At 55.7% G+C, this 15,120-nt stretch overlaps 1 protein-coding gene across 2 annotated transcripts in view; it reads right to left on the bottom strand.

The window, feature by feature from the left end:
* Positions 1–15,120, bottom strand: part of SCUBE1 (signal peptide, CUB domain and EGF like domain containing 1) — a 126,431-nt gene that overhangs the window by 62,303 nt on the left and 49,008 nt on the right. The window lies entirely within an intron of this gene.

Genomic DNA, 15,120 nt, shown 5'->3' on the forward strand with positions numbered 1-15,120 from the left:
TCAGTGGAGCTGGCTCTCAGCAAACCTCCCCACCTGAACACATCTCCACAGCTGATTGCCAGGGACCATCTGCAGTCCCACCTGATGGTGCGGATGCTGTGTCTTGGAGAGGTAAAGGCACTTGTCTCCCAATTTGTGGGTGGAGAGGGACTCCAACCCCTGGCAGCCATACCAACACTCAAGTGCTCACGTCTTTTCCCACCAGCCCTGGTGCCCACCTGTCAGTCCTTGGGGACTCTGCTCCTCCCGTCCTCCCCCTCACTATCCCACCTACTTTGGTTGATACACCATTTTGAACAAAGGGGAAAGTTTCTCCCCTGGGGCACCTGGGGCCCTAGGTCCCAGCTGGGTGTGCCACCCAGCTATGCCCACTCTTCTTTTTCCCTTCCCCACCAGCCCTGCAGTCCCTCCTGTGGATCTCATAGCCCCATCAGGCCCCAGGAAGCTGCCTGGCTAGCCCCCCCCCCAACCCCGCCATATTCTGCCCAGAGAGCTGCCCCCGTGTTCACCTGCTCACTTGCACCTGTGCCTTCCATTCCACAGGGGTCAGGGGGGCCTTCTTTGTTTCAGCCCCAAGATCCCACTTAGGTGCACCTGCCCCTTGTCCATGCCTCTCACCCTGCCCTGCTCCACCCTGCTCCACAGCACCACAGGGGCAGCCATGGCAGGTGCTGACCAAACTCCTGCAGGCTGCATGGCTGATGCCCCAGTGAAGGGCCTGGGCAGCTTAAAAGCTGCCATTCTGCTTCATGTTCACTAGCAAGCCACTGGCTTGGAAGAAGCCTTGGAGAGTATCTTGATGGAGCCACTCCTCTTCTACCAGGGCTGTCCTGGGTCATAGAGCATCTTAGCATTCTGCCTGTCACACCAGGGGTGGCTCCCAAAGCTCTGCTGCTCCACCTGAGACAGCAGAACCAAGGGCGCCGACCCACAGGTTCATTTTCAGCTTGGGACCAAGTTCAGTGCCACGGTTGCCCCCCAGGGGGACAGGCACTGTAGCCACAGGTGGTTGGCCAGAACGGAGCCTGCGCTTGCCCCTGGAGTGCCGGATGAGAGTGGAGGGCTGGCCCTGCTTTCTGGGAAGTAGCAGTAGATGTCAATCTCTAGCCTTTGGTGGCCACACCCGCCCCCTGGGACCTTGACCAGTCCTGAGGACTGGACAGTAATCTGCACAGACATATGGATGGGCATTTGCAGAGCTGCCTGGGGCCTTGTGGGCGTGGGTAGCACTGAGGTGGGCTTTGTGAACTCAGCCTGGCTTATGTCCCCATTCTGGCCCTCTGAGGTGTGAGGTCTCAGAACTTGCTGTTTCTTATCTGTGAAGTGGGGAGGCGAAGGCCTCTTGTAGGGCTAAAGGCAGGCACGAGGGACTGCGCCCTGCTCCGCTTCCTGATAGCCCTCTCAGACGCAGGGGTTGCTCCAGGAAGGCTGGCCACTCCCAGGACTAACGTCCTTCCCCTGCCCCTCCTGAAGTTTCCCAGGCTAGTCACTAGGTGTCACCACAGTCAAGTCCAAGCCTCCCAGGATAGGACCTCAGAGAAAGCCTGGCTGAGACACTGGGCCCCTGCAGCCTCAGGCCAGGTGGTGGGAGCTGTCCTTCCCTCCTTCGGGTTGCCAGATTTAGCAAATAACAATCCAGCATGCCCAGTTAGACCTGGATTTCACATAAACAATAAACACTTTCTGATAAGTATGCTCCCATTGTTGCATGGGTGATACTGAAAAAATCGGGTTTATTTGAAGCCCTATTTTAAATAGGCACACATCAATCCTACCCCTCCTTCCATGGACACCCTAAAGGATGTTATGGGGAATAGGCTGCCCAGTGCCACACTTAGGCCTTGACCAGGAAACAAGTCTGTTTCTCCTTTCTCATAAGTGACCAGAAGGACAAAACCCAGGCATGGGGTCCCTATGGCAGCACCCCATCAGGGTTCCCATGGTGGCCCTTGGAGACCCAAGAGCAGCAGGGCTGCACTACTAGGAGATTTTCTCAGGGTGTGAGCAGCTACTTAGAGCTACAGCAGTGACTGTCCACTACTGTGCCCCCAGGAGTTGGAGAGAGCACCCTGCTGCACTGCGGAGCAGGGTGGGCTGTCTGCCGCCCCACCGACTGTGCCTGCCCCCTCAGCACCACAGGGGCAGCTGTTGTTCCCCAGAACCTTGAGGATTAAAGAGCTCCAAGGGTTTGGGGCACAGCAGACAGATACTTCATCTACATGGAGGACCTTGCTCTTTTTTCAAGAGCATGGGTCAGTGCTCCACAGGGAAGGAACAACTACCTTCGGGTACTGAGGCCAATCTTCAATAACCTGTCACTTCACTCAGTCAACCAGTGTGTGGATACACATGGTGATGGGCCTGGGGACGTGAGCCAGGGTCTGGGCAGGGAAGGAAAGGGGTTCTCTTCAAGGAGTCAGCTCACACAGTGGAAGGCTGGGCAGGGGAGGTTGAGGAGTCCTTGAACTTCTGACATGAACTTGGACTGCCCTGCTAGAGGGGCCTGGGGAGGAGAAAGAAGCCTGGCAGGCCGAGGGGGACGAGGCAAGAAAATAGTAGTGGCATCCCACCAAGACCTGGGCAGCCTGAGCCCCACCACTCAGCATTGGGACAAAAGAGCATTCTGTGAAACTGATGCCACCCACGGCAGGTGTCATCCCCCACATGACATAAACCGAGTTCTCTTCTACTTGACGGGTTTTCTCTGCACACAGCCCCGTATCTGACATGAGAAATGTGAGACAACTTGGACAATGTCCCTGCCCCTCTCAGGAGGTAGTAGGCCAGCCCTCCAGCAGAGGACGGAGCCATCTGAACCACAGGAGTCCGAGTCAGGAGGAAGATGTGCTGCCTGAATCAGAGGCAGCTGCGCAGAGCAGGTGAAACTGAGCTGGGCACTGGAGTAAGAGCTTTTCAAGAAGAGAGGGGATGGGAAATGGCATTCAAGTCCAGAGCCAGCATGCCCAGGTTCACCATGGGCGAGGGTATGTGTGCGTGAAGGGAGGGTGGCAGGCAGGAGGAGTGGCTGGCGTCCTCAGAAGGCAGCAAAGGTGGGGTGCAGCAGGGTGGGGCAGACCTGAGCTGGGCTCTGGAGACAGCACCTCATTATGGTGTGTGGGGGAGGGGACAGGCAGAGGCAGGGAGGCCAGCTGGTACTCATGGGTGCTTAAAGAAAAAAGGTGGAGTGAGGGGGTGAGAAGGTGCTGGGCTTGAGAGGCAATGTGTGGTCATGAAGGGAGGGCAGCAGGAAAGGGCAGGGGCCAAGGGTAGGTCCAATGTTGGGACCCCTCCTCACTGAGGCTAGGGGATGGGAAGATAATGCTTTAGGTTTGAGTCAGTGGGACAGCAGACCCTGTCCAGGCTGCTCCCAGGTCAGGGTGTGAGCCAGGGGAGACTAAAGAAGCCAGGGAGGGGCAGGAGGGGGAGGAGGCCCAGGAGGGGCTGGGCAGGGACTGAAAAGGAACAGGAGAAAACAGGGTGGGACATACATATAGAAGGAGCCTTGGGAGAGGATCAAGTGGCCACCAACTGGAGATAGGAGTCTGCCGAGCTGGCCCTGGCTGGGGATGAGGCCCTGGGGGTGGTTCAGGGGCAGGGAGGGGGTGCTGGGCAGATGTCCTGTCAGATCAGCCTGAGACTTCATGGCTGGAAAAAAGGCCCACAGAGGCTGGAGAGGGATCAGACCCCAAACGATCCCGGATGACCGTGCTGGCTCCCCACAGCCAAGCAGGCCTCTGCCCAGAGGTTTTGACATCCAAAGCCCTGGATCTGCACAACTCCTCACACCCTGGGCCATGACCACAAACTCCAGGGGGATGCTGGGCCTGGGCTGCAACGTGTGAGGATGGGCTCCAGCTTGGAGCCAAGAGGCCCAGGGCAAGTCCCAGCTCTGCCACCAGCGTGCTGGTGATGGCGGATAGGCTACTGTTACCTTCTCCTAGAACAGGCATGTGGGCCAACTTTTGGCCCAGGAAAGGCCCTTTGGGTTCTGATGTCAGCTCTATGACACCCTTTCTTCGCCTCTCCTGACTGCCCACTCCCTACCAGGATCCATGCTGGACAGCAGGGTATAGGGGTCATTATGTGAGGAAGAAAGGCCTGGTGCAGAGCCAGAGTGGGCAGTGCAGGGAGGCTGAGGTGGGGTCAGAAAGGGGTGACAAGGCAGGGACCCACTGGCTCTGCCTGGGGAAGCAGGAGGCATGCAGAGAGAAGGGGTGCAACGGCCAGGTGGGCAGGATGTTCCAGACAGAGGCAGCAGTGGGAGCGGAGATAGGTGGCAGAGCAGCAAGGGTTCTGTCGGCAACACAAGAGGGCTGCAGAGGTCTGAGCCAGGGCCCTGTGGGGAGTCGTGGGAGGTCCAGCGGGGCATAATGTGGTCAGGGGCTGGGTGGAGCACTGGCCCCAGCTGCCCTCAGAGGGTTCGACAGGGCAGGGAGACCTGGTGTTGGCTGCTGTGCCCATTTGGCCAGAGGCTGGCAGTCCAGGCCCTCAGAGGAGGGTGGTGTGGGGAGGTGGGGTCCAGGCTACAGAGCAACCTCTGCTCCTGTCTTCCAGCCACTGTGCAGACACTGAGCAGATAGAGTGGAGTCAAATTCTGCCTCTTCTGCTCCTTACTCTTTGTGGGCAAAATTCTTCACAACTCAGCCTCTGTCTTCTCACCTACAGACTGTACTCAGGTACAATGACTTGTACCAAGGTCTAGGCAAAGTGCTGGGCCCATGGTTGTGCTCGGTTGCGGTGCCTAGGATGATGTGTGATGCCCATAACAGCTGGGCCCGGTTCTGCCCACCTGGGGTGGCCACCACCCTGGGGGATATGGTGCTGGATATGTCTCATTCTGACCCGCACAGCCATTCTGTAATGGAAGATACTCAGGTCAGTCCCATTTTACAGATAAGAAACCAAGGCCCTAGGACTTGCCGCTGAGACGACATCCAGGGCCAGGCCAGCTCTTACCCTGTGCCCTCAGCTATGGCTCGCCTTCACACCACACCATCCACTCCTCCAGACCTAAGGTTCTACAGCTTGGGGGAAATTTCTGCCTCTTATGTTGAGAAGTCAGCACTGAGGGTGCCCCTGGCGCCGGCTCGAGGCCAGGCTAGAAGTGCGTGAAGCTGCCTTACCAGCCAAGGGAGTTGTTTATGGGGTGGGAGGCTCGTAAAAAATAATGGGCTGGATTTATTGTCCCCGCCTTGAGGGCCATTCCGGACCGCACAGGGCCAGGACAGGCCCCCTCCAGTAGCTCCATAAATCTCCCAGCTAAGCGTGAGAGCTGTTTGTTCTCCCGCCCACCTGGTCTGCAGCAGCAGCAGGCTACAGCCCCACGTGGCCTGCCCCAGCCCCCACAAGTGATGATGGAAAGCCCTGGAAATGATGTTCTGACCCTGCAGGGGACACACAGGGGCCCCTGGAACCCAGGCCTGGTCTAGCTCCATGATGTGGGAATCACATTCTGAGAGCCAACAGGAGCCCGAACGGCCCACTGACGGAATGCTAAGCCACCGTGTGGCTGGGCAGCTCAAGAGGGACTTGGGAGAGCAGGAGAAAAAGAGCTGGCTTTGGCTTTAGAAATCCAGCTCCTGATCCTAAAGTGCTCCCTCGAAGAGCAGCAGGGGAAGCTGCTTCCCTCCTCAAGGGCATGGCAGTGCTCATGTGACACACTTCACAGGGTGGCTTCAAGCATCATCGTATTCCTAGGTGGGAAACCACAGCGAAGGGAGGTGAAGCTGGGCCTGGCAAGGGTGCCTGTGGCTGAGGAAGGGCTGGGCAAGGGTGGTGTCCAGTCAGCCTGGAGGCCCAGGACTAGGGAAAGGAGGAAGGGCAGAGCTGAACACAAAGTCAAGAAGAGGATCAAGGACCAGCCCAGAGGAGGTGGGGTGGGAGGGCTGAGAATGAGCTGACCAGAGACTGCTCTTGTGGTGAGAGCCACCAGCCTTCCGCCCCGATCCAGACCCACAAAGTCTGCACCCAGAACCTCTCAAGTGACCTTTGCCAAGGAGCCCCAGTTGGTCCTGGCACTGCTGTGGGCTTGGAGCTGTGGGCTCAGGACTCAGCAGGGCGTGGCTGGCTGTCAGTGCAGCTCTGACCACAGCAACTGGAGCGCCCGTGCCACATGAGGCCTTGCCTCCAAGTCCTCAGGAGCTGGAGTGCCCGCCAGGAAACACTTCACTTTGAAGCTCACCATGCAGTAAGTATGTGCTCTAATTTGAATGTTTGTGTCCCCTCCAAAATTCACATGGAAACAGACTCTCCAATCAACAGGATTAAGAGGTGGGGCCTTCGGAGGTGATTAAGCTGAGGACTCCGCCCTCATAGATAGCATTGGTGCCCCGTACAAGGGCTGAAGGGGACTAGCTAGGCCTCTTTGTACCACATTGAGGACACAGCAAGAGGTGGCACATCTGTGAAGCAGAGTCCTCACCAGGCATGGAATCTGGTGGTGCTTAGTTCTTGGACTTCTAGGCTCCCACAACAGTGAGAAACAAACGCCCACTCTCAGGTGTTCTGCTGTCACAGCGGGGTCTAAGCAGCCTGCAGTCTTCTTTGCTGAATGATGGGCTGAGGGAGCTGGGGACAGGCCTGGCTAGCTCTTGCCTGGCCTCCTGTGGCTCTGGTGATGCGCCTCCAGAGCCCTCCCTGCACCATTTGGTGGGCATCTGCTTCAGGCTTGTCTCTCTTGTGGGTCCTGGGAGGTGTCCCCTGGCATGAAGGTGGGGCTTCCAAGTGCAATGTGTAGAGGTGGGATGGAGGAAGCAGGACCCAGGGTCATCTGAGTGCCTACCTATGCCAGGCAGAGTCCTGCTTCCCCTAGCCCTGAGAACACGTGCAGGGAGATCTGAAACTCCACAGTGCCCAAGCTCCTGACTCGGTGAAGCCCTAACTCCTGAGCTTTTCCTGTCTCCCATGCCAAGTCCCTGTGATCATTTCAGACCCAGCTGGGGCCAGGTGGGAGGAAGCCATTCAGGAGAGGCAGAGTGGCATCGACACTTGGCACAAGTCTTTCCTGAACACCGTCAATCACACGCTGAGTGAGACAGTGGGGGAGATGAAGCAGTTCAGCTTCTTAAGAAGCAGAGACCTGCCCAGCACGCACAAGCCCCTGTGGTCACCCCCAGCCCAGTAAGAAGAAAAACAGAAAGGAGAGACTGGCTGATCACTCGGCTCCGCTGACCTCTGCTTCCCATGTTAGAGAGAGAACAAGGCTCAGCCTTGTCCAGAGACTCCACCACTGAAGTGTTCTGCACCTACGTGACAGGGACAGGACAGTCTCAAGAGCCGCCGCCAGGCAGACAGGGCTCTGCTGAAGTTCTGCCAGCCTGCCTCTCGCCTCCCCCAGCCATTCTCCCGTTTCATCTCGTCATCTTCCCCTCATCCTGTCACCCTCCCCTCAGACATCCTGTCACTTCCCTCTCAGCCATCCTCCTGTCACCTCTCCTTCAGACATTCAGACATCTTCCTGTCATCTTTTCCTTAGAGATACTGTCACCTCCCCCTCAGTCATCGTCCTTCCACCTCCCCTTCAGCCACCCTCCTGTCACCTTCTCCTCAGCTATCCTATTGTCACCTTCCCCTTAACCATTCTTCTGTCACCTTCCCTTCAATCATCTTCCTGTCACCTCCACCAGCCATCTTCCTGTTACCTTCCTTCCAGTCATCCTTCTGTCACTTACCCTTCAGCCACCATCTTGTCCCCTCCTTCTCAGTCACCTTCCTGTCACCTTCTCTTCAGTCACCCTCATCACCTTCCCCTCTCCAACACCCTTTTGTCACCTCCCTCAACCATTTTTCTGTCACCTTCTCTTCAGTCACCTCCTTGTCACCTCTCCTTCAGCCACCTTCCTGTCACCTTCCCCTCAGTCACCTTCCTGTCACCTCTCCTTCAGCCACCTTCCTGTCACCTTCCCCTCAGCCACCGTCCTGTCACCTCTCCCTCAGCCACCTTCCTGTCACCTTCTCCTCAGTCACCCTCTTGTCACCTCTCCCTCAGCCACCTTCCTGTCACCTTCTCCTCAGTCACCCTCTTGTCACCTCTCCCTCAGCCACCTTCCTGTCACCTTCCCCTCAGTCACCTTCCTGTCACCTTCTCCTCAGTCACCCTCTTGTCACCTCTCCCTCAGCCACCTTCCTGTCACCTCTCCCTCAGCCACCTTCCTGTCACCTTCTCCTCAGTCACCCTCTTGTCACCTCTCCCTCAGCCACCTTCCTGTCACCTCTCCTTCAGCCACCTTCCTGTCACCTTCCCCTCAGCCACCGTCCTGTCACCTCTCCCTCAGCCACCTTCCTGTCACCTTCTCCTCAGTCACCCTCTTGTCACCTCTCCCTCAGCCACCTTCCTGTCACCTCTCCCTCAGCCACCTTCCTGTCACCTTCTCCTCAGTCACCCTCTTGTCACCTCTCCCTCAGCCACCTTCCTGTCATCTCTTCCTCAGCCACCGTCCTGTCACCTCTCCCTCAGCCACCTTCCTGTCACCTTCTCCTCAGTCACCCTCTTGTCACCTCTCCCTCAGTCACCTTCCTGTCACCTCTCCTTCAGCCACCTTCCTGTCACCTTCTCCTCAGTCACCCTCTTGTCACCTCTCCCTCAGCCACCTTCCTGTCACCTTCTCCTCAGTCACCCTCTTGTCACCTCTCCCTCAGCCACCTTCCTGTCATCTCTTCCTCAGCCACCGTCCTGTCACCTCTCCCTCAGCCACCTTCCCGTCATCTCTTCCTCAGCCACCGTCCTGTCACCTCTCCCTCAGCCACCTTCCTGTCACCTTCCCCGATGCCCCTGCCTCCCCATGGCCACCCTGCTCTCAAGCGCTCGTCTCTGTCCAAGCCAAGTCAAGTGGCGTCTTAAAACGGGGTCACACTCCTCTCCTCACGACTGACAGGTGCCCGTTTCGCAGCAAGGTCCGAGTCCTCCTGAACGTGGGTTCTGGTGCTCTGGGTTCTGCCAGCCGTGGGAGTGGCTCTGGCTCCGGGGCCGCCCTCTACAATAGACAAGAAGCCTCTGGAACGCCAGGACGCAGATGAAATCTTAGCCATGGTGAGAGGCCGGGCTGGCCTGGACAGAAGAGCCCCTGGCCCGTCAACAGGGCGAGGGGAGGAGGGCCCCGGGCAGGAGAGGCCGGCACGCAGCCCCTCTGGAGACAGTCAAACGCACTGTGCCAGGAAAGCCCTGGCCCAGGCAGGGGTCTGAGCAGAGCCTCCAGTGAGAAGAGTCTGTGCAGACAGGAACTAGGGCGGGGAGCACTGCGCCGTCCTGCCAGCCTCCCCGGCCCTGGGGCAGCCACCGAGCGATGGTGTCTGAGGGCTCTCCCTGCTCTGGCTCCCATCCTCTCTGCCTTAACCAGCCCACTGACTGAAGCCTGAGGCCCTGCCCCTCAGGCCCATGCTGACCACCTGGCATACCATGTCCAGGCCTGTGCAGGGCTGGACTCCACCTCCTCAATCCAAGCTGTGAGGAAATTCTTCTCTTTAGAACTCAATTTGCACACCCAAAGAGGGAGGGGGAGGGAAGAAGATAGCTATAGTTCCTTTGAACACTGGGGTGCAGCCATGGGAGGTGATCATGACTTGAACCCAGACCACCTGGGTCCTAGTTCTACCACCACCCCTAGGAGTCATGTGACTCTGGGCACACAGTACTTACCTGTCTCTGACCCACAGATCCTGCATGGGTGTGGCTGGTGCCCCATTCCTAGGGCTCAAGGGGTCAAATGCAGAGATATTAGGGGATCATCCCTGGGCCTGCCTGGACCCACTTCACACCTGCTACCTGGCAGGGCTACTCACTGTGCCTCCTTTCACTCTTGACAGTGCACTGGCTTGGACATTAAATGACACAGCCCTCCTAGTCCCAGCCCAGTGCTCATAACAATGCCTGGCAAAGAGTATCTGGTCATTCCTAAAACACGAATTCTTAGTGATGGTGGCTGTGTGAACCCATGTGTAATAAAACAGCACAGAGTACTGCCAGGTGTGATGGCACAGGCCTGTAATCCCAGAGGCTCAGGAGGCTGAGACAGGAGGATCATGAGTTCAAAGCCAGCCTCAGCAACAGTGAGGTGCTAAGCAACTCAGTGAGGCCCTGTCTCTAAATAAAATACAAAATAGAGCCGGGATGTGGCTCAGTGGTTGAGTGCCCCTGAGTTCAATTCCAAGTACCCCACCCCCACAAAGCCAAACAAACAGCACAGAGCCAGGTACACACACTAAAGTCAGTTTCCAGTGCTCAAGTGACGTAAGCAAGACACTGCTCTCACAGGAATGTGTGGGAAGGCTACGGGGAATCCAGCTTTAATATTTTTGCAGCTTCTTATGAATCCACAATTGTTTACAAATAAAAAGTTTTAAAGATTCCTATTATTTTTCCCCAATTAAACTTGGGGTATTCACCCTTATAAACTTACAAATAAAATGAAGAGATCTCCAAAATACTTCTTCCATGGCTTAATAAGCACCATAACTTAGTCTGATTTAACCAGAGGCCATCGTCACAGAATCCGGCCATCCACAGCATACCTAGATACTCGGAAATCCGTGAGGCTGGCTCCACAGCTCACAGCACTCTGGCCAAGCTGGCAGCTCCTTAGTCTTTGATCTGGATGTTTATGGAAAAGGTGGCTGCCAATCTTCAGAGGGAGATCCACCACAGGACAGTGGCAAGAGATAGCCAGCAATGGCAATATCCAAAGAAAAGTGTTCACTTGATTCCCAAAGGTCTGAGGACATTCAGCATGGGGACAAACATTAACAAATATTCTCTGTCTCTAAGAGGGGTGGCTGTCTCTAAGTTCATAATAAAAATTGCAAATTATAGGAAAAAAGAGGCCAAGCCAACTCAGGCTGCCCAAAGAGAGAAAGGAAGCATATGAGACATTCCAGAAAATTTCTACCACAAAATGGTTTTGGAACATTTGGTGCTTAAAGGGGCACAGGGGTGTCTCCACTGTACCTCAGGGCTTTGCTGGAGTCTCACTATACCTGGGCCAGGCACCAAGAGGGGTTCCTGGAGCCTTTGCAGTGTCTGCTCTCTGCACAGCAGGTGCTCAGAAGCCTGGACCTTGGGGCCAGACTGGCAGAGCACTGTCCCTCAATGCCTCTGGTAACCTTGTGTAAGCTGCTCAACATCTCAGAGTCTCAGTTACTTACTCTGGAAAGTGGGGCACCATGAAGATGTGGCAAGGGAACACGGGGACTGTGCTCAGGGCTGCTCTTGCTGGGCAGCTTTCTCCCCACCACCAGCCCATCCAGGGGAAGCCAGGTTCTCCTACTCCTGGACCCCCCTGAATCTGGCCAGAGCCAGTGTCACTCATGATGCCAAGCCTTGACCTTTGTGGACACATGGCCCTGAGTCCCACAGGAGTGCTGTGGAGAAAGGGCAACAGAGTTTCCTACCAGAGTTTATACAAAGTGTTTAAACAAACTCAGCAGAACTTTAATCGGACCATGAAACACACTCAGATCAATGTGCAGTGTCCTGGCCGGAGGAACAGGAGCCTGCCTGTGTGCAGTATAGGCACCCTGTTCCGGGGCAGATGCCCAGGAGAGCAGTGGCACTGTGGTGAGCTGAATGCTGTTCTGATGCTCCATACTACCTGTCACCTCGTACTCTTCTTCCCTCCCTCCCCACTCACAATGAGGGCTCTGAGAAAACTGAAGCCACAAAACCACAGAAGCTCTGGGGCTTGCCTTCCTGGCTCTGATTCCTAGATCCTAACTCCCAGACCCTTACTCGGCACTCCGTCCCCTACTAGACTGAGCTTCGCCAGAGCCAAGCCTGAGGTCGGAGGTCGCTGAGTATCTGGCGGATGGCGAGTGAGTGCACCAAGGGCGGAGAAGGAAGTCTGAGCCTGCTGTCACTAGGCCTCCAGAGAACTCTCCAGCCCCACTGATGCTGGCAGATCCTGAGAAGAAATTCTTCACTGGGAACCTTCATCCCCAAAGCAAAGTCTTCTTGGAGCACAAATACGACATATTTTAAAGATAAGAGAGCTAGTGTGAGAGAGGGAGAGAGGTGGAGGGCCCGGTTTCTGGGCAACCAGGCACCGCCAGGGGCAGCAGAGGCCAGGGCTGGCCCTCATGGTCTTGGCTGTGGGCCAAACCAAGGGTAGCCAGCACTTGCTGGGCTAGAGGCTGGGCAGAGGGATCGGCCAGGACTCAACAACTCAGGGTCTCCTCTCACTTAATAAGGACAGGAAGCAGCCTGGGTGTGTCCCCAAGTCAAACCTGAGTTCTAAAGACCTGGAGAAACTATCTACATGTGTCCTACCCCTAGGGGCATGTGCTGTACTTGCCGCCAGCACTTCCCTGATGGTACCCTCTGGCCACAGAGGGGTACCTGGGCCCCTATTACAGGAAACAGACCCAAAGAAGCAGGAGTGATTGCAGAGACTGCACAGAGAGTTAGAGCTGGGAGCCTGGGACAGCTCTAGAGTCTCAGGTAATATGTGCTGGCACCTGGGAAGTGGGGCCACTCGGAAGGCTCAGTCCATGACCTTGTTTTTCAGCCAGCAGTCTGAACTGACCCTGCCTGACTCCCCTCATGCATTAGCTCCATGTAAACAAAACCAGCCTGTGTGCCCCGCCCCACCTTGTTTTTGGGAGGCCCCAGAGAGCTAGACAGGCATTAGAGGAATCAAGTGACACAAGGGAATCTAATTTGCAAAAGGCTCTGGATCCATCACTCTCAGGAGCCACAGAATCAGAGGTCACTTGAGTGCAAAACAAGCTCAGTCCTAGCACCTCCAGGCAGGCTCTGATCTTGAGCTATAACAGTCTTTATTGTGACTGGCACTAGTAGTAAGCAACTGTCACAACTACAGAGAGGCTGTTATGGTTTGGATGTGAGGTGTTCCCAAAAGCTCATTTGCAAGACAACACAAGAACCTTAGTGGTGAATTGATTATAGGTTATGAGACTTAACTGATCCACTGATATAGATTAACTGGGAGGTTAATGGTGGCAGGCAGGGAGGGTATGGCTGGAGGAGGCAGGTCTGGGGGTGTGCCTTTGGGGTTTATATTTTGTCCCTGGTGAGAGGGGATCTTTCTGCTTCCTGGTGGCCAGGTTCTGGGCTGCTTTTCTCCTATACACTTTTCTGCCATTATGTTCTGTCTCACCTCAGGCCTGAACAATGGAGTCATCATCTATGGACTGAAAGCTCTGAAACTGAAAAATAAATGAAATAAAATTTCTCCTATTTCTTGTTAGGTCTTTTGGTCACAGCAATAAAAACGCTGATTAAAGCACAGGCTCAGAGAGGTGGGCAAGCTGCCAGGCACCCAAGTCCCTGTCTTTTCCCGGGCATTGATGAGCAGGTGGTCTGTGTCCAGTGAGCTCGTCCTGAGCCCTGGCCCCTCCACACAGCCTCTGCCACAATGCTCCTGCTTATGTTTTGGGAGGCACCAAAAAAGTTCTCTGGGTTTTTTGTTTTTTTCTTTTTGCTTCGTTGCTCAGATTTACAAATTGGAGATTCCACCAAAGATCCTAATGAAAGGAATGTCTTCTTGAAACTAACACATCAGTTAATGCAGAGAGGGGTTGAAGCCCCCACATCTGTATTCTGATTAAATCTGGATTTCTGGTTTCACTTAAAAATCAGGATATGGTCCCCCAGGGGCCTTTGGGTAGAGTGATCCACATGCCCAGGGTCACACTATACTTCAGCCAGTGCACAGTTCACCTGAGGCCCAGCCCCTGGTAGTTCCAGAGCCTCCTAGATCCCTCTACTCTCCCTATGGCCTAATTTCTATAGTCTTCAAAAGCTCCCCAGACTCCTGCCCATGGCCTACCAGCACACCGGGGCTCAGGCCCCTCTAGCACCCTCATCCTGGGCTCTTCTCCTGTTGCTCACTGCTCTCCACCATCATGCATGCCTTTTATTCTGCACAAGGTGACTTCCCACCTCAGGGCCTTTGCACAGGCCCTGCCTATATACTGCCCCTAAACTTCCAAGTGGTGCTTTCTCAACATTCCATTTCTGCACAAATGTGGTCTCCTTCTCAAGAAGGAAGCTCTGGCTAATGTGTCTCACTACCTGTTTCTTTCCTCAGTAGTCTTACGTCCTAGACAGCGAGCCCCATAGCAAGAGTGCCTGGGCTCCCCTCCAACTCTGTCTTCCTAACCTGACTGGCTTCCATTTCCTCCCCATCAACAGGGTTGAGTCCGCCTCCCTTGAGGGCAGCTGGGAAGCTGGAGCATTCAGCCTCACAGCAGTGGAGCAGCTCCTGATGGGCTCCCCACACCAGCAACTCCCCTGACTGCCCCTGCCGACACCTCAGCCCAGTGATGCCGACTGGCCAAACAGGTCCCTGTGACAAACAGGCCCTCTGGTCTTTTGCTTGTGTCCTTCCTGCCCATCTTATTTTAACTAGGGGTCTCAGTTCCCTCCAGCATCTGCCAGGGAGAAAGGTGCTCTTCAGAGGAACAAGCACACACCACCTGCGTGTGCTAAAAAGGTGCTCAGGAGCCTGGCCTCAGGAGTGTCACAGCTACCAGAAGCAGTCACCCTGGGGAAGCCCCTTCCCTGAGGAAAGCTGGACTCTCCCTCCCACACTCCTTCTCCGCAGACATGCTTCTAACACGTCTCTAATGCCAAGTCGGACTCCATCGTGGGCAGCTCCACCCTACAGTGCCACAGCTGGGGTCTGGAAGGTGCCCAATGAACTGCTGCCAGCCCAGATGTGCCCATGGGCCTGTGGGGTGGCTGTGGGCATCTGCATGATACCGGTGCAGCAAGGACCTGGGAGCCATGGAGCTCATCTTTTAGGTCCTCCTGGGGACACTGCCAGGTCAGCAACCAGTATGCCTGACTTGACTGTGAAAAAATACCAGAACAAATAGATTCTAAGACGCTCCCTGAGGCATGAGTGCTCTGTCGCCAAGCTCTGCAATCTGGATGCTTTCACCTTCACCTTCTCAGGACAAGACCTTTCCTAACAAGACTACACCCAGGTTCCCAGAGAGCACCCAGGCCTTCTGCACCCTCCACTGGATGCAGGTCTCCTTCCAGCTCCGACACTGCTGGTCAGCACCATGGGCCTGTTTTGTGGACGAGGCTGAGGCTCAGAGAAGTTCAGGGAGTTGCCTGAGGAACGGCAGGGATGGGGTGGGGGCTGTGTTCTGGCTGGTCCA

Source organism: Spermophilus citellus (genome assembly GCF_964194105.1).
Source record: "Spermophilus citellus genome assembly, chromosome: 10".
In the NCBI taxonomy this organism is placed as follows: domain Eukaryota; kingdom Metazoa; phylum Chordata; class Mammalia; order Rodentia; family Sciuridae; genus Spermophilus; species Spermophilus citellus.